The following is a 22,632-nucleotide window of genomic DNA, read 5'->3' as shown; positions in this document are numbered from 1 at the left end:
TTTAAATATATCAGTATATCTAAATATCTTTCTAACTACACACACACATGCAATCTACTACATAATTACTACTACCTCTATACTGTATAAGTAAATTATATAAACTTCTGTTTTCTTTGTGTGTTATACTTGACATTATATTTGCACATTTCTTGACTATCTGTAGCTTCTTGGATCACCTTAAAAATGATCCATGTGGCTCAGTGTTCTACCCAGTTAACAAAGTGATAAAGAAGTAAAGAGAAATACTACTGGTGCATTCAAATGTGGTAATAATTAGACTTCCTGGGGTGTATACATAGCTGATGCTCCTCTGAACCAGCTGTGAGCGAGAAAGGAAAAGCTGGAGGCAAGGATAAAAAAGGACATCTGAAAAATGGGTTCCTGTTATATGAGCAAGTCCCAAACTCTGAGAAAATAAGTGCTATTTGGGGAAATACATGGTAGGTCAAAAATATTGTGTCTCATAGAATTACTTCCTCTCTAAATTACAGCAATGCTGTTGTAAGCATACAAAAGGTAGCAGGGGTATGAGAGTGTCCCCCCACAATATTTGAGGGGTGCACTGTGCATGCCAACCACAAAAAATGGTTTTAATGTATGATCGCAAGTTTCTAACTTTTGGGCTGTACGTGTTGACTCACACAATTGTTTTGAAGCTTTTGAACTAAAATAGTAGCATCTCGAACTTCCTATAAGAACATCCTGAAAATGGCTGGTGTTTCTGTGGGAAACAGTCTCCCAGATGCTAAAGATGTACTTCCTTGTCTCAGTGGTAGTGGAATGGCCTATGCTTCTTAAGTTTAATGATGATATAATAAACACAGTAAATATGGTCATTATGTATTCCTATGTTAAATGGTGATGTAATAAACATACTAAATATGGTCATTATATATTCTTATGTTAAATGATGATGTAATAAACATAGTACACATGGTCATGATATATTCCTGTGTTAAATGATGATGTAATAAACCTAGTAAATGTGGTCATTATATATTCCTATGTTAAATGATGATGTAATAAACATAGTAAATATGGTCATGATATATTCCTATGAACCTAAATGATGATGTAATAAACATAGTAAATATGGTCATTATATATTCCTGTGTTAAATGATGATGTAATAAACATAGTAAATATGGTCATTATATATTCCTATGTTAAATGATGATGTAATAAACACAGTATATATGGTCATTATATAGAGGATTATGATCGCATCACTGATCTTGGTCAAGTTGTTATATGCCAATACAACAATGGCCAGTACTCCAATGTCAGCAATAAATCTTTATTATATCATTAGCAATGAGTCTTTCTGGTTGTGCACCTGTTCTTCACATGCATGGTATTGGTTTTATTACAATTTGTTATGTGGCCAAGATATGGCAGTTAAGAAATTCACCAAGAGAGTTTTGCTTCACTCTGTTCTCAAGGTGACTCTTGCCATTTATGTTGCGAACACATAACACATGAGTTATAACTGGAGTGTGCATCATAATTCTTTGTATGTGTATGGAGCTTTATCTGCTTCTTTGTACTACCAGTTACACATTTAAAGTGTAGAAGTGTGAAATGTTCTATAACTCTAGCTCTGTCACACAGACAAGGGGCAGAAGCAGTGTGTAGCTCTAAGGAAAAGTAACTCTAAAAGGTGTTAAGACACTTCGATTTGCCACAAGTTTGGTTTAAAAAGAGACAACAAAGTATCTAACAGGTTTGAAAGCTGTTTCAGCTTCTCACTGCTGTTCTGAGTTAGGTGAAACTGACCACTGATATGTTCTAGCACAAGACTAGAGCTTAGCAGCACCTAAGAGGTGTTTAATGAAAGCTTGTTAAACAATGTTCTGCTGTCAGAAGACTGCTTAAGTGCATTTCCTAATTGTGGAACATAATCAAAGTGCTCTATGCACTACATATCATTTAGAATATTTTTGCTGTATGCTTGATAACTTTGAACTTTAAGTGACTTATCAGACAATGGAAGCACAGACACATGAAGCATTGTTTTTGGACAATGATGCATGTTCACTCCTTTGGGTTTGTGGTGATAACCTATCCATTATGGTTTTCAAACGCATCATATAAAAAAAGTCAAACTTTTTGGCTGCTCACATTTTAAACCACCGTAACATAAACAACTTAATATATTTAGCAAAAAAAAAGCATCTTTCAGTATGGAAATGTTACTGTAAAGACACTGCCTTACATAGATACTTTATTTATTTATTTATTTTATTTTACATTTGTTTACCGGGAAAGTCCGACTGGAACAAGGTCCATTTACAGCAGAGGCCCGGGGAGAAAAGCTCCATAACATAACAGTACAAATACAACAAATGACAAAAAACATTTCTGTACAGAGGCATATATGCAATCAGAGCACCATGTCTTCATATGATAACACATAATCCATGAATGACAGAACATTTCTATACAGTGGCATATATACAGTCAAGGAGATTTTTCATACCTTAGTTTGATTTGAGCAAGCTTGGTATATAGATAGGAAAACTTTGAATTCCCTATTGGTAGTACAAAGCATAAAAATGAAGGAATGGAATCTGGAAAATAATGCTATTCGGGAGATATGTCATAGCGTGAGAAATAGTTTGTAGGATAGTAGTTCCTGATAGGGAGTATTTGAGTAGTACAGAATAGCTGAGGTAAGCAGTGAGGAGATGAGGTGTGGCAAGTTAGGAGGAGAGCAGAAAAGATTTTATGTGATACAGGGACAGAGCCATGATTGCAAGAGGTGTGACTTTAGTGATGTCTTGAAAAGTGAGATGGATGGTGCAGAGGAGATACTTTGGGGGAGGTTATTCCATTCCCTAGCAATGGTGTGGGAGAACAGACTTTTCCCTGCAGTGTTACTGGCTTTGGTTATGCAGAGCAGGGTTTTGTTGGATGAGCGTAGAGGGTGATTTGCAGAATATTGGTTTAGAAGTTGGTTTAGGGCTGGGGTTTTCTGAGTGTTCCTTATGTTGAAGGTGAGGACTAATTGGTGATAGCTAATTAGCTGAAAGAGTTCTAACCACTGTAGTTGCTTCAGGTCAAGACAGTGATGACTTCTAAAAGTGGAGTTGTTAGCAAATTTTGCAATTTTATTGTAAAGTGACTCTAGTTTGTTTAGGTTTGTTTTCCTGATATGAATTAGAATTGGTGATGCATACATTAGGGTAGACAAGAGGAGGGTTTGGGCTAAGGAGATTCTAGCTTGGTCCAATAGGAACTGTTTGTGTTTGTATAGGGTTCCTAGTTTCTTATGTACCTTTGTGATGGTTTGTGAGATATGGACATTAAAGTTTAGATTGTTATCTATTTCAACCCTGAGCAGCTTAGTGTGAGTGGAGGGGGAGATTTTGGTCCCATTTTTGAAGGTGATAGTGAAGGTAGGAGGTGTGGATTTGGATTTATTGAGAGGTAAAAAGGAGTAATTTGGTCTTGTTGGGGTTTAGAATGAGTTGGATATCGGTAATCCATTGTTCCATGGAGCAGAAAGATTCTTGGGTAAGCTTTTGAAGAGTGGTTATGGATGGGGCTGAGCAGATTAGGGTGGAGTCATCTGTGTACTGTATAAGTGATGCATGCAGGGAGGAAGTATGTAGTTTGCTAGTGAAAATGGTGAATAGTAGAGGACCCAGTATTGATCCTTGTGGGACGCCTATAGTAGTTGGTAATAGAGGAGATAGTGTACTTTGCCATTTAACTGATTGTTTTCTGTCAGAGAGATAGCTTCTAAACCATGAAGTAGTAGAGGGTGAAGGATAAGGTTGACAGAGTGTCTAAGAGTAGGTTATGGGAGACCATATCAAATGCTTTTGATAGATCTAGGAATATGGCTGAGACAAATTTGTTTTTGTTTCTAAGATGGTTACTCTGATTGGTAAAGGAGAGTAGAGCAGTGGTTGTGCTATGGTTTGGGCAGAAACCATGCTGTGTGGGGGAAGAGGTTATGTGAGTATAAGAAGTGCATTACCAGAAGCTTGGTAAGGAGGGACAAGATAGCCATTGGCCGGGAGTTTGATAGTTCATAGGAGTTTCTGCCTTTGTGAAGGGGAATTATATGTGACACTTTCCATAGATGGGGTACATAGGTTTCTTGTATAGAGCGATTTATAAGAATTAGAATTAGAGGATACAAAGCTCCATTCCTTGGCCAATAGGAATAAACCAGCTCTACTGACATGTCATGGATGCTGTGCATAAAACACCAACAAATAACCTGCTGCAAGAGAGTTTATAAAGACTGATGTTAAGTGTATTACCTGTTCTCATTATTCTTCAAGGGTTGAGGTAACATGTCTTTCTTGTTCTGTTTCAACATTTAAAGCAACTAATCTGCAAAGTATAAAAAATAATTACATTACTTTTCCACCTCAACTTATCTTCATTTTATGAAGTGCCTCATTTTAAACATAATGCTCTTAAAACAAGGTGTTACACATCAGTGACAGGAAGAACATCGGTGCTGCAGGGTAACTTACAGAGAAAGCAACAAATTAAATAAAGTAGAAGGATCATTAAAATGCATTATAACTGGTCAGAAATTATGTCCTGAGGCAATGACAAAGATGCACTTGTAGTAGGGTAACCATGTGACCTACCAGAATAATATGTCAAACAGAAAGTAATTTAGATGGAACTTGCCAGTAAACCTCATCACATAAGCTCTTACTAAAATGTAGTTATTCCATTGCTTCCAAAGTAGGACCTTGTCTAATGTTTCTGATTTCCATATGAAGCTGGATTTTTATCTCTACCTGCCATATGCTGGATGTTTTTTTTTTTTTGCCTTTTCTACCTTCCTGCACATTATTGTTACCAATCTGGCCCTCATGCCCTATCTGCACCAGATCTTCCAGCTGCTTTGTGCCTGCCCGAACTTACTCCAGTAATTGTTGGGGCTGGTCACAGACTGAAAGCAATGGGGCTCAGCATGTCTGAGTTTCTGTGTGGGGAGGGTCTTAATTGGGCCTAAACTGTCCCCCCTTGTGGCTTTGTGGTATAGCCCAGGGTAGATATGCAGTGCGGGCATGTGGCACATCTACCTGTCTCCACAGCAGCTCAGCCAGGCCCACCGCTACCTACTGACCACACCTCCTCTGGTGATGTCCCCAGCCTCCACTAGGGATTGTCATCAAGAGACATCCACATACAACCCTCCCCTCCCTGGGATGGGCATACCCATCCCTCCTATCAACTCAGTCAGTCACACGAGATGCTAATCAAAACAGGATTGTCTAGGTCATAATCAGAGTATTATCACTCTATGTCACCAGAGCAGCACCATCTCCTGCATTTTCAGGTTAAAAAGTTTTTGTGAAAATAATTCCCCTGTACATTATAGCCTGTTGGTTCCCCTTCTGTGTCCTTATATTCTACTTCTGTGTATGAAATAACAAATTAATTAAAATTCAGAAAAGAGCAGTCATTTCTCACCATCCTTCTCTTATCAACCAAATATTTTTGTAGTTTTCTTCCTTCCATTTCCTCTGTATACTCTTTTATAAAGCTATTTCATACCTCCCAACATGAAGATACTTTGTCTGATAGGAACTTTAGGCATCCTGAGCCCATTCACTACTTATGAATCATGCCCTACCTACATTCAAACAAAGTTCTCCAGAAAAAAAACTATTTACTGCTGTCCACTTACACAGCTCTGTAATCTGTCCATTCCTATTCAACACAGACAAAATCCTACTCAAAAAACCTACATTACTAAACTACACTAAATACAAAACTCCACACTCCAGTACAAAAAAGTACCAAAACCTCTTCTCCATAATCTCAAAAACTCCACCACTAACCCCAACAAACTAATAGAAAGTGAAGATGTACACCCCAACAATAGACCACCCCAAACCCACATGAATAAAAGCTCCCCTCCTCAACACTAATCTAAAACACAACAAATTCCAGTGTTTTTCTCCAGCCTATAAATATATCAATGCCTGTGGCTTCTACAATATGATGTCAGACCTTCATACATGGATTAAATTCCATCATCTTTCGCATCCTAATAATCACTGAAACCTAGTATATATTTGACATTAAAGATGAAGAAATCATTCCTTCCAGTTACAGCATCAATAGGAAAGGCCAAATAGTTAACTGGGTTGGGGCATGGCTGTCATCTTTCAAGCCACCTTACAAATCCATACCCACATCTCAAATATTCCACAATAAATCAACAAAGAAATACTATAGCCAAACTCCACCTAAACAATCAGAAATCCTCAAAAATGCTAAGACTACCAAAAAAGCATATTTATCATCTACTTTCATTCAAGAAACCATCCTGCTTGGTGACCTTAACACATACTGGACCTCTATCAAACCTAAATCTATTCCACATAATGTAATTTCACTTAGCTGATCCAACAACCAACCTGATTGACAAAATATCCAAAAAAACTCCATACTCGACTGCATGTTCTCAACCAACCCTGAAAAAAGTAAGCCAGCCAGCATCTTCACAGACTCTCAGTGATAATCACACCATGTACACTAAAAAGGAATACCACAAGCCACCCAAACCCCTATAGTTCAACATTATGAGAAACGTATCCAACTGTGATAAATCCGTATTTAATGATACACTTAAATAATGTGACTGGGAACCCCTCAAATATCTGCTTCTAGATATAGCTGTCTGTAACTTCAGTAATTCCTTCTTAACCATACTAAAACAAGCCCCACTAAGCATAAAAGAATAAAAATAAACTCTGGACAATGACTAACCCATCATACTAAAGAACTCATGAGAAACAGAGGCATTGCCTGGAAACAATTACACAAAGCTAAGATCCAGTCCTACCTACATACATATAGGTGCCTAAGAAACCATACAAAAGCACAAGTTTGTTATGATAAAAAAATACTTTGACTCAAACCAGACCACACATACAAAAAAATGATTTTGGCAAAAGTTAAACAACCTTAAAACCAGGCAGAAAGCCAACCCCAAAATCCTTTCCCATCTGAAACCAGCAGGAACATTGCAGACAAATTCAACAAACACTTCATGTCAAGCAGTATAATGGATTCCCTACCCCAACTAACCACTCCAGACCATAGCTCCACACCCCAATTTGACCTAACAACCATCCAGGCAAATACCATCAAAAATAGATTTAAAAACTGAAACCCACAAAACTAGCTCCTGATAACCTGTTATCCAAATACCTCAGTATAGATGCTTACACCATTTACTACTCTGTATCTATCCTGGTTACTAGATCCATTACAAAAAACAATATGCCAGTCCTATAGAAAGCTTCCTTCATAATCCCATTATACAAAGGTGGCACATCTACCAAACAGTCAAACTATCACCCTATAACAATCTTTCCTCCTCCCTCCAAAGTACTAGGAAAATGCATACATCAGCAACTCCTAGCCATTCTTTTTGATAACCAATTGCATTCTCCTATGTAACATGGCATTCAACCCCGCCACAGCACCAAACCTATCCTACTACATTTCCTAGATACCATTAATCAAAGCAAAAATTCAGGTAATTTTGTCTCAACCTTTTTTCTGGACTTCTCAAAAGCCTTTGACACTGTCTCACATCAACTACTCTTCCAAAGACTAAATCCTGTAGGCCTCACAAATCCCTCAAATAGCTGGCTCAGAAGCTACCAAAACAATCACACTCAGTCTGCAAAATAGAACTACATCCACTCCACATTCCTTCCAATTATGACAACAGTCCACCAAGACTCCATACTTGGGCCAATACTTTTCAATATCATTAGTGACATGCACAAGGAATCAAAACTTACCACCATAATACAATATGATGACAATTCAACTTTAGTTTGTGCAGCCCCAAATCTTCCCACCTTAGAAACTACCACACAGGAAGCTTTCACCTCTATAGAAAACTGGCTAAATAAATCTCGATTGTTCTTAAAAGTCTAGCAAAACCAAACTAATCCTATTTCTTCCCAAAAACAAATCAAAATAACACTGACCTTAATATTATCTCCTCAAACAACACAAAAATTGAAAACATCACAAATACAAAGTTACTAGGAATTATCACTGATAAGTTAAACTTTGATCTGCACATTGACACTGCAGTCAAAAAGACAACCTACAAACTAGGCTTTCCTTATAGAGTGACAAACACCTGCTAAGGGATAATAATAATAATAATAATAATAATAATAATAATAATAATAATAATAATAATAAATATCTGCCACCTGCCTTCTCCTTCCTACCCTCCTGTTTGCCACAACAACATTCACAAATCTCAACTCTTCCACCAATTACAAACTAGAATGCACCTTCAACAAAATGAGCAAATTCACCTGCAGCTTCCCAAGCCACTCCCATTACTGCAAGGTGCTCAGTACCCTGAAATTGTTTGAACTTCCTTAACACATTACCCTTTCCCACCTACTCTGAATGCACAAAATATTTCACCATCCACTTAAAACACCCTCACTGTCAAATCTCAAAATAAAAACCTGAGAGCCTCAGAATGTAAAATAACTGTTGCCAATAAACCAAGTAATTATTAACATGATTCACTATTCTCTGTCACCATCTTCAAGTCATGGAACAAACTTCCAAACCACATCAGGCTTTATAAGTAACCTTCAACAATTCAAATCTACCCTAAATATCACCTGGCAACTAATAAACTATGCAACTGTACCACACAGTTTGAAGTATGCAATAGTAACTCTGTCTGCTATGAATACTATACAAATGCATTAATATAGAATTTTTGATTGTAGTCACGGTATCTTGAAAACATGTATTCCCTTAATCCAATATGCTTTGTAAATAATATTTGTTAACCGTTTGCTTTGAAATACTTTGCAAATAGTGTTTGTTGACGACTTTTCTTTTGAATTGTCAAAAAATATATCTCTATCATTGTTTTGACATTTTTCTTATTTGACCTCCTCTGAAAATGGGCATTTCAGTTCTCAGATAGACTTTGCCAGTAACAAAAGCAAATACATAAATAAGATATTTTGCATCATTCCTTCAGGCCCTTGGGCAACTGTGGAGGAGTATCTGTATTTGTCAGAAATGCCATAGCTTCATGCCAAATTACCCACAGTCCTAACTTGGAGCTCCTAGAGATTTAAATCACCATTAACTAATCCAACTATTATTTGATTGCTAGCTACAGGTTTCCATCAATATCCAGCAAGGATCATGGACATTACCTTAACACCACTGAAGAATTAGGTATCAAACCAACTACCTTCTTGAAATGGAATTTTTATTACCCAAGCATCAACTGGCACTCTTAAACCTCTAAAAATGGATATGCTTAGCAATTTTAAAACTTTGTTAATACCAATATGCCAGAGCAAGTTATAGAGCTACCCACTAGAAGTTCTAATTTCTTTGACCTAATCCTTACCAACCTAGTCCCAGCCTGTCCTCCATCTCACATTTCCCCATCCCTAGTTAAATCTGATCACAAGTCAGCCATCTTCACTGTCAGGTCCAGTGGTACAACCCTTTATAGACTTCACCAGGTCAGTCCTAATTCAGCTTGTTGAAGATCTATAAAGATACAATCCCCTGCAAAGGAACACATCTGATACAACTGCCACATTCACCTCTGACTTTTATCAACACCTAACCAGCTGCATAGAGAAGTCACCACCTGTCATCCCTAAATATAATGCTAAATTCAGGAAAAACTCACTGGTAGAACTCCTGTATTAATAGACTGCATAATAAAAAAATGAAAAATGAAGATGTAAGAAATCCTCATCCCTTTATCTAAGAACCACAATGAAACATGTTAGCAATAAACTTTAGAGTATTATCAGAACATGTAAAGCAGAAATGAGCTTATGGTCACTACAGGTACTAAAGGAAACTACAAATCTATCTTCAGTTATGGCAGAAATTCAGGAATAATGTCAAAAATGCTTTTAGTTCTTCTATAATGACATCACATTTTCCAGTTGTAAGGAGATAGCCAATAGTTAAGCAAATAAATTTAGCCCTAACTTTACTTTATCTACCCAAATTGTTGCTCCCAGTATCCCTAAAAGCTCAGTTTCCCCAAGATCATCTTGGCACAATTCCTAAAATCCATATCAAAGACTAAAAGTGATATTTCAGTGGAACCAGAAAACACACCAAGCTACATTCTCATCAGTGACATGTACATACTATCTCAGTGTCTACCTCTGCTTTTTCTGCTGTGTCTGTGCCTGATGCCTGGAGAACAGACACTGTGACTCTCCAACACAAGGGCAGCCCATCTACAAATCAAGGCATTTATAGTTCCATCAACCACATGAGCCTTATTTACAAAGGCAAGGAATGTATCATAGCAAAATTCATTTATGCAGATGCAGTCAACATAATGGATCTAGATCATAACCAGTTTGGTTTTGTGATCTGTTACACATCCTCAAAACAAATAATATCTGAATTACCTGATCTAGGGACCTAAACCTCACCTGCAACACAAATGAGACATGTTGGTGGGACAGCTATGTGTCTCAGAGACTACCTCTTATCTGGAACAGGCTTCCCATCCACATGAAGCAGAGATTGTCCTGAAACCAATTCAAACATAACTTGGACCAGTGAAAGAGAATCAGAACTTCACCCATTATCTGCCATTTATCTCTCTTGTAGACAGAGGTGGCCAATGAATTCTGACCACCCAAGACCAAGCATACATATATGGGTTCCTATCATGTTGCTGAACTTTTAAAAGTTCGAACGTCATATTGTTGACACCATATGATCAAACTTTTAAAAATGTGAAGGTTCAACGGAGATCCCCATACACGGCAATGGAAGGGAAGTTGGTATATTTAAAGAGGAGGGGTTGTGGGGGGTGCAGGGAGCTTGCCCCCCTGCTTAAGCTTTCAGGTAGGTTTTTTTTTTTTTTTTTTATTTGATTTTCGAACTTTTAAGACTTCGAACATATGGTCTTGACCATATGGTGTTTGAACTTTTACAAGTTTGATTGTCTGATATAGACCCTACATATACCCCTTAAAATAACCCTAATGTATCAAAACTGGTCAGATACATTTGGAAAATATGGTTAGGCTTAAAACAGCCTGCCCCTCTGGGGTTCTTAGCCTAATAACCGCCTATGAACTGGTCCTTGTGATCACTTCCCTAGTTCTGTTCCTATATAACTATACATTTGCTTTAACAAGGGTGTCTTTGTAACGATAGCAACTGAATCATGGAGCTATTATATGCTAAAGAAAACACATTAAAGTTAGATTTAATAATTTAATTTCATCTAAATTCATAGAACCTGATTTGGACAGTCCTGCAGTGGTTTGAAGACCCAGAAACACTGGTAGGAATAATGCAGGCAATGTACAAGAACCCAGTCACACAAATACAGTGTCCAGTCTCACAGAGAGGTTTCCAGTGGGGAGTAAGTGTGTATCAGTGTTCAGCTATGAGCCCACTACTGTTCATACTGGTGATGGATTGCATTAGCAAACAGGTCAGAGAGGAGAGATCAACAAAGATGACGTAAGCAGATGATGTGGCATCATAGGCAGACTGTGAGCAAGAACTTCAGCAAAGGATAGAGGAATGGAATGCAAAACTGAAGGCACATGGGATAAACATTTCCAGATAAAGCAGTTGTAATGGCTGCAGATGGAGGAAGTCAGAAGGAGATGAGAATTCAGACAGAAGGAAAAATAGAAGAACATGTTAATAGCTTCAAGTATCTGGGAGGGGTGGCTGAGGAGAAAGAAGTCTGAACTAAGAGGTCAAAGCTAGAAGAAGAGGGTCTGAAGCCAACTGGCATAGAGTGTCAGGGGTTGCATATGACAAAAGAATGTCACTGAAGCTGAAAAGTAAGGTGTACAAAACAGTGATGCCACCGGTACTACTGCATGGTAGGGAAACCTGGGCAGAGCAGATGAAGAAGCTGGAGGAGATGGAGACGAAGTGTCTGAGATAGGTGGTAGAAACTCACAGCAGGACAGATGAAGAAATGTGGACATCAAAGCAGAAGCCAAAGCATCTTTAATAGCAGGAAAGGTGAAAGAGAACAGATTATGGTGGTTCAGGCACATGTGCAGAAAAGCAGAATACAACATGGTGATGAAGATTTGGGAACTACAAGAGGAAACAAGGGCATTCAGCAAAAATTGGGTAGATGGATGGTGTGTGAAACAAAGCCTGTGATGGTCAGACATGACCGTCAAAAATGATAGGAGAGTGGCATTGAATTGAGAGACATGGTGACAGCACTGTGACCAGTTGTGGAAAATGGGAAAAGGGGTTGATAATGATGGTGATTATGATGATGAATAAATTCATGGAAATATCAGATGTTGTAGAAAAAACATTAAAGTCAACTTTAATTATTTAATTGCATCTATGTGCAATGCTGATATCAGAGTGGATTTTACGTTGACTTATCACAGCAGTGTATAATACCAACAGTCCTGTTTCAGTCCATCAATAGTCATAATAGCAGCATTGTGGGAGGCTGCATAGTATAGTAGATGTTTCAATGGGAGTATCCACATCTGGTCCAGTAGCTGTCGGCACTACTCTAGCTGAATGCAGATTTACTGAAATACTCAGTACAGTTTCTGACAGTTCCTTACAGGATCCAGACACCTACAACAAAGGTACAAAGAATTTATCATTGTCACCAGTTGCTGAAAGGATAAGAATGGAAATGGATCAAAGTGGTGGTCAGAAGTCATAGATCCAACCAACTGCAACTGTTCAACACCTGAAGCTGAGATATATGCATTACAGGGAGATGAGATGATAGGCTGCATAAATGAAACTGCACATATTATTTAAAACTGCAAGATTTAGTATTCATTACAGAAAATCATAGGTTTGTAGGATAATAGGAAAGTTCTAGGTAAACAGTTTACAGACTAATAAACCACATTCAAAAACTCCCTCAAACTTCAAGAAGGGAAACCCAAGATAAACCTGTGAAAAGTCTGATTCTGTCTTTCTAATTAGTCCAGAGCTGAATCAGATACCAGTAACTACATTATCTATGGGAATATCTGATAGCAAAACGTTTCAGAAAGAACTAAAATATATTGATATAAGTAGGTATGGTTATAATTATTAGTCTTTAAAGTGCATAGGAAATGGTCCAGTAAACAGTTATTAGTAAGTTTTCTGAAATTTGCACACGACTCATGCAAAGTGATAATGATGAAATATTATTAATTTTTTCTCTTTAGTTAACAAAGGACAAGCATACACATGTAGCATATTCTGTGCAAAATGTGTCTGGCATAGAAGATAGTTGTTCTCAGCTGGCCTTGAATGCAATGTCTGAAATCCCATCTCCAAAAGAAAGCAGTAATGCATTTAAACCCCGTGATAAATAAATCTCATTCATATCATCCATTAGAATCACATGATATGTCTGCTACACTTGTATTTAAGTGCCTCCTGCAAAAAAACTTGCAGCCACTAACAGTTAATGTCATATAACATGTTTCATTATCATTGCATGTTGTGGAATCATATTACATACCAGCAGTGCACGTCTGTGGTTCTGGGCAGAGAACACTGATTGTAGTGAATGGAATACGTTTGTGATATATAGCTATTCTGAATACTCTGCTATGGATACAAATGATGTTTAACTTCTGAAAAATGGATCTTGTCCACCTGAAAGCTTGAGCAACAGTAAAACTTTTGCTGGTTCAATAAAAAGTATTGCATAAAGTCTGTATTGCAGTACTTTTATGTTTTCTGTGGGAGTTACACAGTGATTCCAGGTAATCGGTTCTGTGTATATTGGAGTTACACAGTGATTCCTGATAATCAGCTGTGTGTACACTGGAGTTACACAGTGATTCAAGATAACTGGCTGTGTGTATATTGAAGTTACACAGTATTTCCAGGTAATCAGTTCTGTATATATTGGCGTTACACAGTGATTCCAGATAATTTGCTCAGTGAATATTGGAGTTACACAGTGTTGGTGGTTGTTCCGCTCTGAGCATATTAAAGCTGTACAGTGATTCCACATAATCAGCTCTGTGTATGTTGGCATTACACAAGTATCCAGGTAATCAGCTCTGTGTGTATTGGAGTTATACCATGATTCCAGATAATCATGTCTGTGCATATTGGAGTTACACGGGGGGTTGTGGTTGTTCAGATCTGTGTATATTGCACTTACACAGTGTTTGTGGTTGTTCTGCTCTGTGTATATTGCAGTCACACAGTGTTTGTGGCTGTTCCTCTTTGTGCACATTGAAGATGCATAGTGATTCCAGATAAGTGGCTATTTGTATATTGCATTTACACAGTGATTTCAGGTATTTGGCTCTGTGTGCATCGGAGTTACACAGGGGTTGTGGTTTCTTCACTCTCTGTATATTGGAGTTACATAATGTTTGTGGTTATTCGACTGTACACATTGAAGATGGACAGTGATTCTAGATACCCATCTCAGTATACAAATTCTGCACATCATGCCCCTCCTACTAACCTATGTACAGTCAGAGTTTGACCCATCTCTGTATACAATGTTAACACATCATTCCCTCCTACTAACTCATGTACAGTCAAGGTTTGACCCATCTGAGTATACAACATCAGCATCTCATGCCCCTCCTACTAACTCATGTACAGTCAGGGTTTGACCCTTCTCTGTATACAACTTTAGCACATCACACCAGTTCCACTAACTCATGTACAATCAGGCTTTGACCCTTCTCTGTATACAACTTCGACACATCATGTCCCTTCTACAAACTTATCTACATTCAGGGTTTGGCCATCTCAGTATACAACTTTGACACATCATGTCCCTCCTACTAACTCATGTACAATCAGGGTTTGTCCCATCTCAGTATACAATGTCAGCACTTCATGCCCCTCCTACTAACTCATGTACAGTCAGGGTCTGGCCATCTCAGTATACAACATCAGGACATCATGCCCCGCATACTAACTCATGTACAGTCAGGGTTTGACCCATCTCAGCATACAACTTTGATACATCATGTGCCTCCTACTAACTCATGTACAGTCAGGGTTTGACACATCTCTGTACACAACTTCAGCATATCATGCCCCTCCTACTAACTCATGTACAGTCAGGGTCTGGCCATCTCAGTATACAACATCAGGACATCATGGCCCTCATACTAACTCATGTACAGTCAGGGTTTGACCCTTCTCTGTATACAACTTAGGCACATCACACCAGTTCCACTAACTCATGTACAATCAGGCTTTGACCCTTCTCTGTATACAACTTCGACACATCATGTCCCTTCTACAAACTTATCTACATTCAGGGTTTGGCCATCTCAGTATACAACTTTGACACATCATGTCCCTCCTACTAACTCATGTACAATCAGGGTTTGTCCCATCTCAGTATACAATGTCAGCACTTCATGCCCCTCCTACTAACTCATGTACAGTCAGGGTCTGGCCATCTCAGTATACAACATCAGGACATCATGCCCCTCATACTAACTCATGTACAGTCAGGGTTTGACCCATCTCAGCATACAACTTTGATACATCATGTGCCTCCTACTAACTCATGTACAGTCAGGGTTTGACACATCTCTGTACACAACTTCAGCATATCATGCCCCTCCTACTAACTCATGTACAGTCTGGGTTTGACCAGTCTCAGTGTACAACTTCAGCACATCATGCCCCTCCTACTACCTCAGGTACAGTCAGGCTTTGACCCATCGCAGTATACAACTTCAGCACATCATGCCCCTCCTACTAACTCATGTACGGTCAGGGATTGACACATCTCAGTGTACAACTTCAGCACATCATGCTCCTCCTACTACCTCAGGTACAGTCAGGGTTTGACACATATCAGTATACAATGTCAGCACTTCATACCCCTCCTACTAACTCAGGTACAGTCAGAGTTTGACACATCTCAGTATACAACTTCAGCATATCATGCTCCTCCTACTAACTCATGTACAGTCTGGGTTTATCCCTTCTCAGTATACAACTTCAGCACGTCATGCCCCTCCTGCTAACTCAGGTACAGTCAGGGTTTGACCCATCTCTGTACACAACTTCAGCATATCATGCCCCTCCTACTAACTCATGTACACTCTGGGTTTGTCCCTTCTCAGTATACAACTTCAGCACACCATGCCCCTCCTACTAACTCATGTTCATTCGGGGTTTACTGATTCCAGCAGACTATAGCACTTGCACCATCTTAATGTCATGACTGCTCCACATGCCCCATCTTTTAGAATTCAGTAATTTATTTTCTGTTGGTCAGAAAAGCTTAGCTGGTATTGTATGGCACTGTTTTCAAAGGAGTTGTTTTATTTCTTTGTACAGTATACCTGACATGTCTTTCTGTCTACAGTTATGAATTTTCACCTGTTATGATAACCAATTCCAAGTACAAAAAGTCTAAGGTTTGCTGAAAATATATTGTTTTCTAATAAAAGTTTTTTTTTTCTCTCTGTCTTTCTTTGTAGATATTGAGGACTATTCTCTAAAAATGGATTAAGTCTACAGGCATTTTGTTTTAAATGTTGCAATATATTGCCTGTGTGCATTTGTATCTGTGTTTGTGTATGTGGATCTCTGTGTTTATGTGTCCGTGTGCATTTACATGTGAATACATTGATTCTTTTGATGACTAACCACACTCACGCAAGCTAGAATAATCAAGAATGCATCTTATGTGTTATTATACTGATGCATTTTACATTGCACAGACTACTTCTAGATTACATGGCATATCCTAAGATAAAGTAAGAATAACACAATATGTATTTCATATTTCTGATACAATTTGTTTATTTAACCTTGAGCTGGGTGAGCTTGGAAGACGTGCATATCTTTATTATTCCATTCATTGATCTGGGACTACAGTACTGCAATGTAATATTTCTATAACAAAAAGTCAGCTCATACTTAAACCTTTTACGCTCCTGAATCAGAAATGGTGATCATGACATTCTGAATAAATATTTTCATAAGTAGTATGATTCAGCCCCCACCCCCATAGACGCTCTTCCCACACATAACCCCCCATCATACTAAGCAAGACTTGTAGCAGCAAAGCAAAGCATATTGTGTGCACTTAGAAAGATTTACCTCATAGATTCTGATAGTTACTTCTAAGTAGAACCAACCATTTACTTATGAATAGTAAACATGTTATGAACAAAATTGTAATACCCATACACAGACTGCTTACTGTTAATTTTTGTGCATAAATGCCATTACCCACAGAACCAGGATCAGCTTTCTGTAGATGTTTTTTTCAATGGACATATCACTACCCTAGACTCTTAGGATAAGATTAATTGACTATTTACTTGTAAAAGTCAAATACAGGTGTATTGATGTCCAACAGTATTACCTCAGATTTGCTGCACACATTCCAGCAATATCATTCTTTCTATACATGATACCAATGTAGAAGTTGAAATACAATGCAAGTAATTAGTATTAAAATATTTTAGTACATACCCATTTTGAGTAGCAGCTGTCCCTAGAAAAGATAAATAGTTATTAGAACATTAACTAAAAAAATGAAATGTGTAGTTTATTATAGTAAAAGTTGCAAACAAACCTTTTCTTTCTTTTCGACAAAGAAGAAAAATAACCAAAGGGACACAAACAACTAAGATGACACGTATAATGTTACATATAGTAGGTGTGGACAGAAAGTCTGGAATGAAAGCTAAAACAACAACAAAAAAGAATAAATGAATATTGTAGGAATTTCCAAATTGCAGACATTTTTAAACCATAATGTACAACAGATAAAATGAACTTATTGGGATATAACACTAGTTAATATCTTGGAGTTTTAATTCCATCTCTATTCATAGTTTAAAATTAATAAATTAGTATCCTCTGTAAGAGAGAAGTACCGGAATTGTCTGTGGTGGTTAAGGATCACCTCCTCTGATATAAACTAATGTTTATCTACTATGTCTGCTTAAATAAAATTTGCAGATGTTAGATCTGGAACACTAAGCATTTCTTTTTTTCCTGGAATAGTAGATATTATTTTTATGCAGCAGGATCCTCCTACCAGATATTTCTTTCACTTATTTCTGTATGCCATTCATATCTTTTAGATGATTTTTTTTGGTAAAATGCAACTTAAATCACATAAAATCTTTGCAAGTCTCTCAGAATGGTGAGTCATAATGGGAACACAATGTTGAACTGAAGGACAAATCACTGAAAGATTATAAAACAGAAATAAAATGGTGAACTGAACTGAAACTGAACAAACAACTTGGAAAATACCAAGTAAATCCTGTAAAAAACTAAGACAAACCATATTATGAAAACAGTTATAGAATTTGAGGGTGTTACTTCACTCAGCTTCACACCCCTGCAACTGAATTAGTACAACTCTTGAGTTCACACAACTACTTTATCCAAGGCTGTGCAATCCAAGGGCTCTACTATGTTAGTAGGCATGCAGGGGTAAACAGCCTCTGCAAACATATTAATTGGGCTTGCCATTTATCACAGCAACTTTTCAAAAGGGAGAACATTCTTTTTTACTTACTTTTCCAACTTAAGAGATAGAAATCTCTTAATGCTGGCTGCTGTGTGTGCTTATACAGGTGCAGCAGTGACTGGGAATACACCCTTTTCCCACTTGTGCAATGTTGGAGTTAGTATATATAACTAATAGTGCACAGGGGTGCAGGGGGCTTGTCTCCTGCATAAAATAGTCTTTTTTGCTTTTTTTTTTCATTGTTCTGTGCTTTGCTCTTTCTAGATCAACGTATCATAAACATATTCTTTCATAACAGATGAAAAAGGGTGTGATTTTCCAGGTGACTCTTCAGAGCTAAGTAAACTTGCAAAATTCATTAAGTTGGCATTTAACATCAGGTTGTTTTGTAAAATATAAACACTTATTATTTGTACTATTCATAACCTTTTGCCTGGTATGAGTTGCCATTTAAACTACATTTCAGTGTAATAAACAAATATACTTTTCTGTGACACATCTTTTCTTCTATCCTTGTAAAATGCACCATTGGTGTATCTTCAAATTTCTGCAGGAAAGCATTTCAGCACTTTTCCTACAATAAATCACTCCCTTTAGTGTATGTCTGTGTGAAATCTGTAAAACAAAGCTATGAACTGTATGTGATAGTTTATAAACACTTTAACAAACCTATTGAAAGTTTACAGATGATTTTTTCTATGCCTGCAGTAAGGTTTATCAAGATGCCTATGGAGATAATAAATAAAGATTACCTAATGAAATACAAATGCTCATAGGAGCAGAAAAAAACTGTTTGCCTTACTCGTGTGTGCTAACCCTAACTATAATCATACCCCTGCCCCTTATCCTGTTCATTACATTTTAGATACCCTTTCTTTAAAAGTATCACTGCCAATGTGACACATCTGCAGTTGTGATTTACTTGCATTTTTTAATGGGAGAGAAGTACTCAATGTTTTATGATTCACTCTTATGAGTCATTCAGTGCTTTGTGATCACTCTTTTTTATTCTAGCATTTGTGATTCTCTTTGAGTGTTTTTCACCTTTCATGACATAAGCATATCTATTTATATTTATGCTTATATTTATATTTATATGTATGTATACATGTATATATTCATACCACTTGACTCAATGAGGAGTGCAGACAACACGCTGGAAATGGTATGACAACTGTGATGAGAGAGAGAGGCTTCAGAAGACAGTGAGGGATGCCATCATAATTAAAGTCAGACACGTGGCAATCAGTCCCCAGTATAAGGACACAGTTTATAACCTTAACCTATGCCCCACAATGCACTTCATAATCTCTTAGCACAAGAAATCTGTACAAAACCAAAAATAATGATGGAACAAAGGCTCAAAAATAGGGACATGGTTTCATTATTGCTCTTATAAAGTTAGAAAATTGCTAAAAATACAAAGTTTCCATTAGCATACATTTTCCAAATGATATGAAATTTGAAACTCAAGTATCTGTCACAATTCAGTGATTTCAATCCTCAATGACTTGCCAGATCACCATACATTTTATGAGGAACAGACCAAAAATATGAGGTAAAAATCTGTACTGTTGAGATGTATGATTGTGATAGATAGGAATATACTGCATTTCAGGAAGCCATTGCAGGACCTGCTAGATAAAGCAGGACTTCATGATAGACAGGGACAGAAATGATCATACTGGGGCAGACAGAACAGGATATAAGGACTGCCTGGGTCCACATGGGTGAGGCAAAAGGAATGCAGAAGGAGAGGCCTTTCTAGAATTCTGCCTGGCAAATGACTGATGGTGACCAAAACATAGCTCAGCAAGACAGACAGTCACAAGACCACATACAAGAGCGGACAACATGCAGCGCAAGTAGACCTCCTCCTAGTAGGAAAGAGCGGTGGGGTAGAATCAGTGATTGCAAAGTCTTCTCCAGTGAAACAGTTGGCCCACAGCAAAAAACATAGGCTATCACAATCAGCTACATGCAGTGGACACACAAGGCTCTAAGGTCAACATAGACCAGGCTAAAGACCCGGAAGTTGACTTGAAAGAAACCCCAAGATTCTAAGGAAGCAGAGGAAAAGGGTGAGTTGAAGAAGAATGGCAGAGCCTCAAGTTAAGCACATGAGCACATGAGCACTACAGAGCAGATATGCATCTGAGCCACGTAGGGAAATAAGGTACATAAGGAAAGCTGGTGATGGAATGAAAAAGTTAAGGAAGTCATTAAAAGAAAAGAAAGAGTGCAGAAAACAATGGGAGATAGGAAACACAGACCAGATTAACAATGAGTATTGGTTAACTAATAAAGATGTTAAGAGAGCTGTTGCAATAGCAAAGAAAGTGATTCAGCTGAAGGCACAAAAAAAATAAATAAATAAATAAACTATCACATTGCAACGCAAAGACAGAAGATAGTTATCAGACAACCTTCATAAGGGATGCAAGCAACAACCATCTCAGAAGTCCACAGGACATCTAAGGCAGATAGAAGAAGTACTTCCAGCAGCTTCTAAATGAAAAAACTTCACAGAAACCATACTGCCCCAGACACAGCCTATGATTAAAGAAGAAGAAAGAAATCACATCCTAGAATAAGCAAGAGCTGGACTAAGGAAAATAAAGTCAGAGAAAGAAGCAGGCTGAGATGAGGTCAAAGCAGATATGGTCAAGATGCTGGGAAAGTTATGGGAGAAATTGTTCCAGAGGGTACTTATAGCAATATGGAGAGAAAGGAGTATCCCATATGACAGGAGAATAAGCACACTAGTACCAGTGTTCAGGAACAAAGGGGACATCAATGACTATGGGTAGAAGAGTGTATCAAACTCCTGTCACACTGCATGAATGTTCAGGAGAGGGTGACTGATAAATGAGTACACAGACTAGTAGAAAGTAGGATGGGATATAATCAGTTCAGATTCAGATCAGGATGCAGCACAACTGACCTCATGTTTGCAGTGAAACAGATCATTGAGAATAAGCTAGAGAAAAAGAAAGACTCCATTCCTACACTTGGAGAAAGCATATGACAAGGTCCAAAAAAGCTGATCTGGGGAGTCCTATGACGGTTCAAGGTCCCAGAAACATTGGTAGAATTAGTACAGGCTGTGTACAAGGATCCAATAACAAAAGTGGAAACAGTGTTCAGACTCCCACAGGGTTTCCCAGTGAGAGTGGGTGTGTATAAGGGTTCAACTCTGAGCCCATGGCAGTTAATACTGGAGAGGGGAAAAAGTTGCCGTATGCAGATGATATGGCATTGCAAGCAGACTCTAAACAAGAACATCAGCAAACAATGGCAGAATAAAATGTAAAACTGAAGGATTCAGGATAAAAAGATACAGATAAAACAGTTATAATGACAGCAAATGAGGCAAATCAGAAGAAGCTGTGAACTGAGATGGAAAGGAAAATATGGAACAGGATAACAGCTTCAAGTATCTGTGATGATTGACTGCATCCCCTTCTGATTTTACCCTTGACCTCCGCTTTCATACTTCCAACCTCCCTCCCAGATACTTGACAGAAAGAATGCCAAGGCATTGAAAATGAGTATAAAATAGTAGTGTGACCCATACTGCTGTGTGGTGCCTAAGCCTGCACAGTGAAGGCAATGCAGTTAATGAGGCTAGAGATGTGGGAGATGAAGTGCCTAAGATTGGTGATAACATGCACACTATAGGACAGAGGAATAAATTAGGACATCAGAGCAGGAGCCCAAGTAACTACAATTGTAGAGAAGGTCAAAGAGAAGAGATTATGGTGCTTCAGGCACATGTGCATTAAAGCAGAGACAGTTTGATGAAGAAGATTTTGGACACACAGAAAGAAGGCAAGAGGAAATGAAGGCATCCATCAAAGAGAGGGATGGATTGTGTAAGAGACGACATGACAGTCAAAGAAGGTAAGAGAGTAGCACTGACTCGAGAAAGAGGGCAACAAATAACATGACACCCTGACCCCATGTGGAAAATGGGGACAAGGCAATGATGATTATGGTATATTCATATATGGGTGTCTGTCATTGGGTTGAATTACAGTTTTGTTGAATGGATACTCAGTATTTCAATATGATTGATGGCCCTTTAATTAAATTACCATTTGGATGAGAGTCTATTTCACTGAATGTGACATAACTAGACC

At 38.0% G+C, this 22,632-nt stretch overlaps 1 long non-coding RNA gene across 2 annotated transcripts in view; it reads right to left on the bottom strand.

The window, feature by feature from the left end:
• Nucleotides 1-22,632, bottom strand: part of LOC122812304 — a 229,608-nt gene that overhangs the window by 16,487 nt on the left and 190,489 nt on the right. Inside the window, exons 1-3 of one of the 2 annotated variants that reach the window (XR_006366384.1) lie at nt 17,582-17,686; nt 17,479-17,500; nt 4,278-4,350 (exon numbers count right to left, since the gene is read on the bottom strand). This is a non-coding gene — a long non-coding RNA (uncharacterized LOC122812304). Of the gene's footprint in view, nt 1-4,277; nt 4,351-17,478; nt 17,501-17,581; nt 17,687-22,632 lie in introns of those variants that run through there. The other variant, XR_006366383.1, reaches the window with a different exon arrangement.

Source organism: Protopterus annectens, chromosome 9.part0, assembly GCF_019279795.1.
Source record: "Protopterus annectens isolate FY-2018-M chromosome 9.part0, PAN1.0, whole genome shotgun sequence".
NCBI classification, from domain to species: domain Eukaryota; kingdom Metazoa; phylum Chordata; order Ceratodontiformes; family Protopteridae; genus Protopterus; species Protopterus annectens.
The sequence above is the reverse complement of the archived record's forward strand: the minus strand, read 5'-3'. Positions and strand labels throughout refer to the sequence as shown.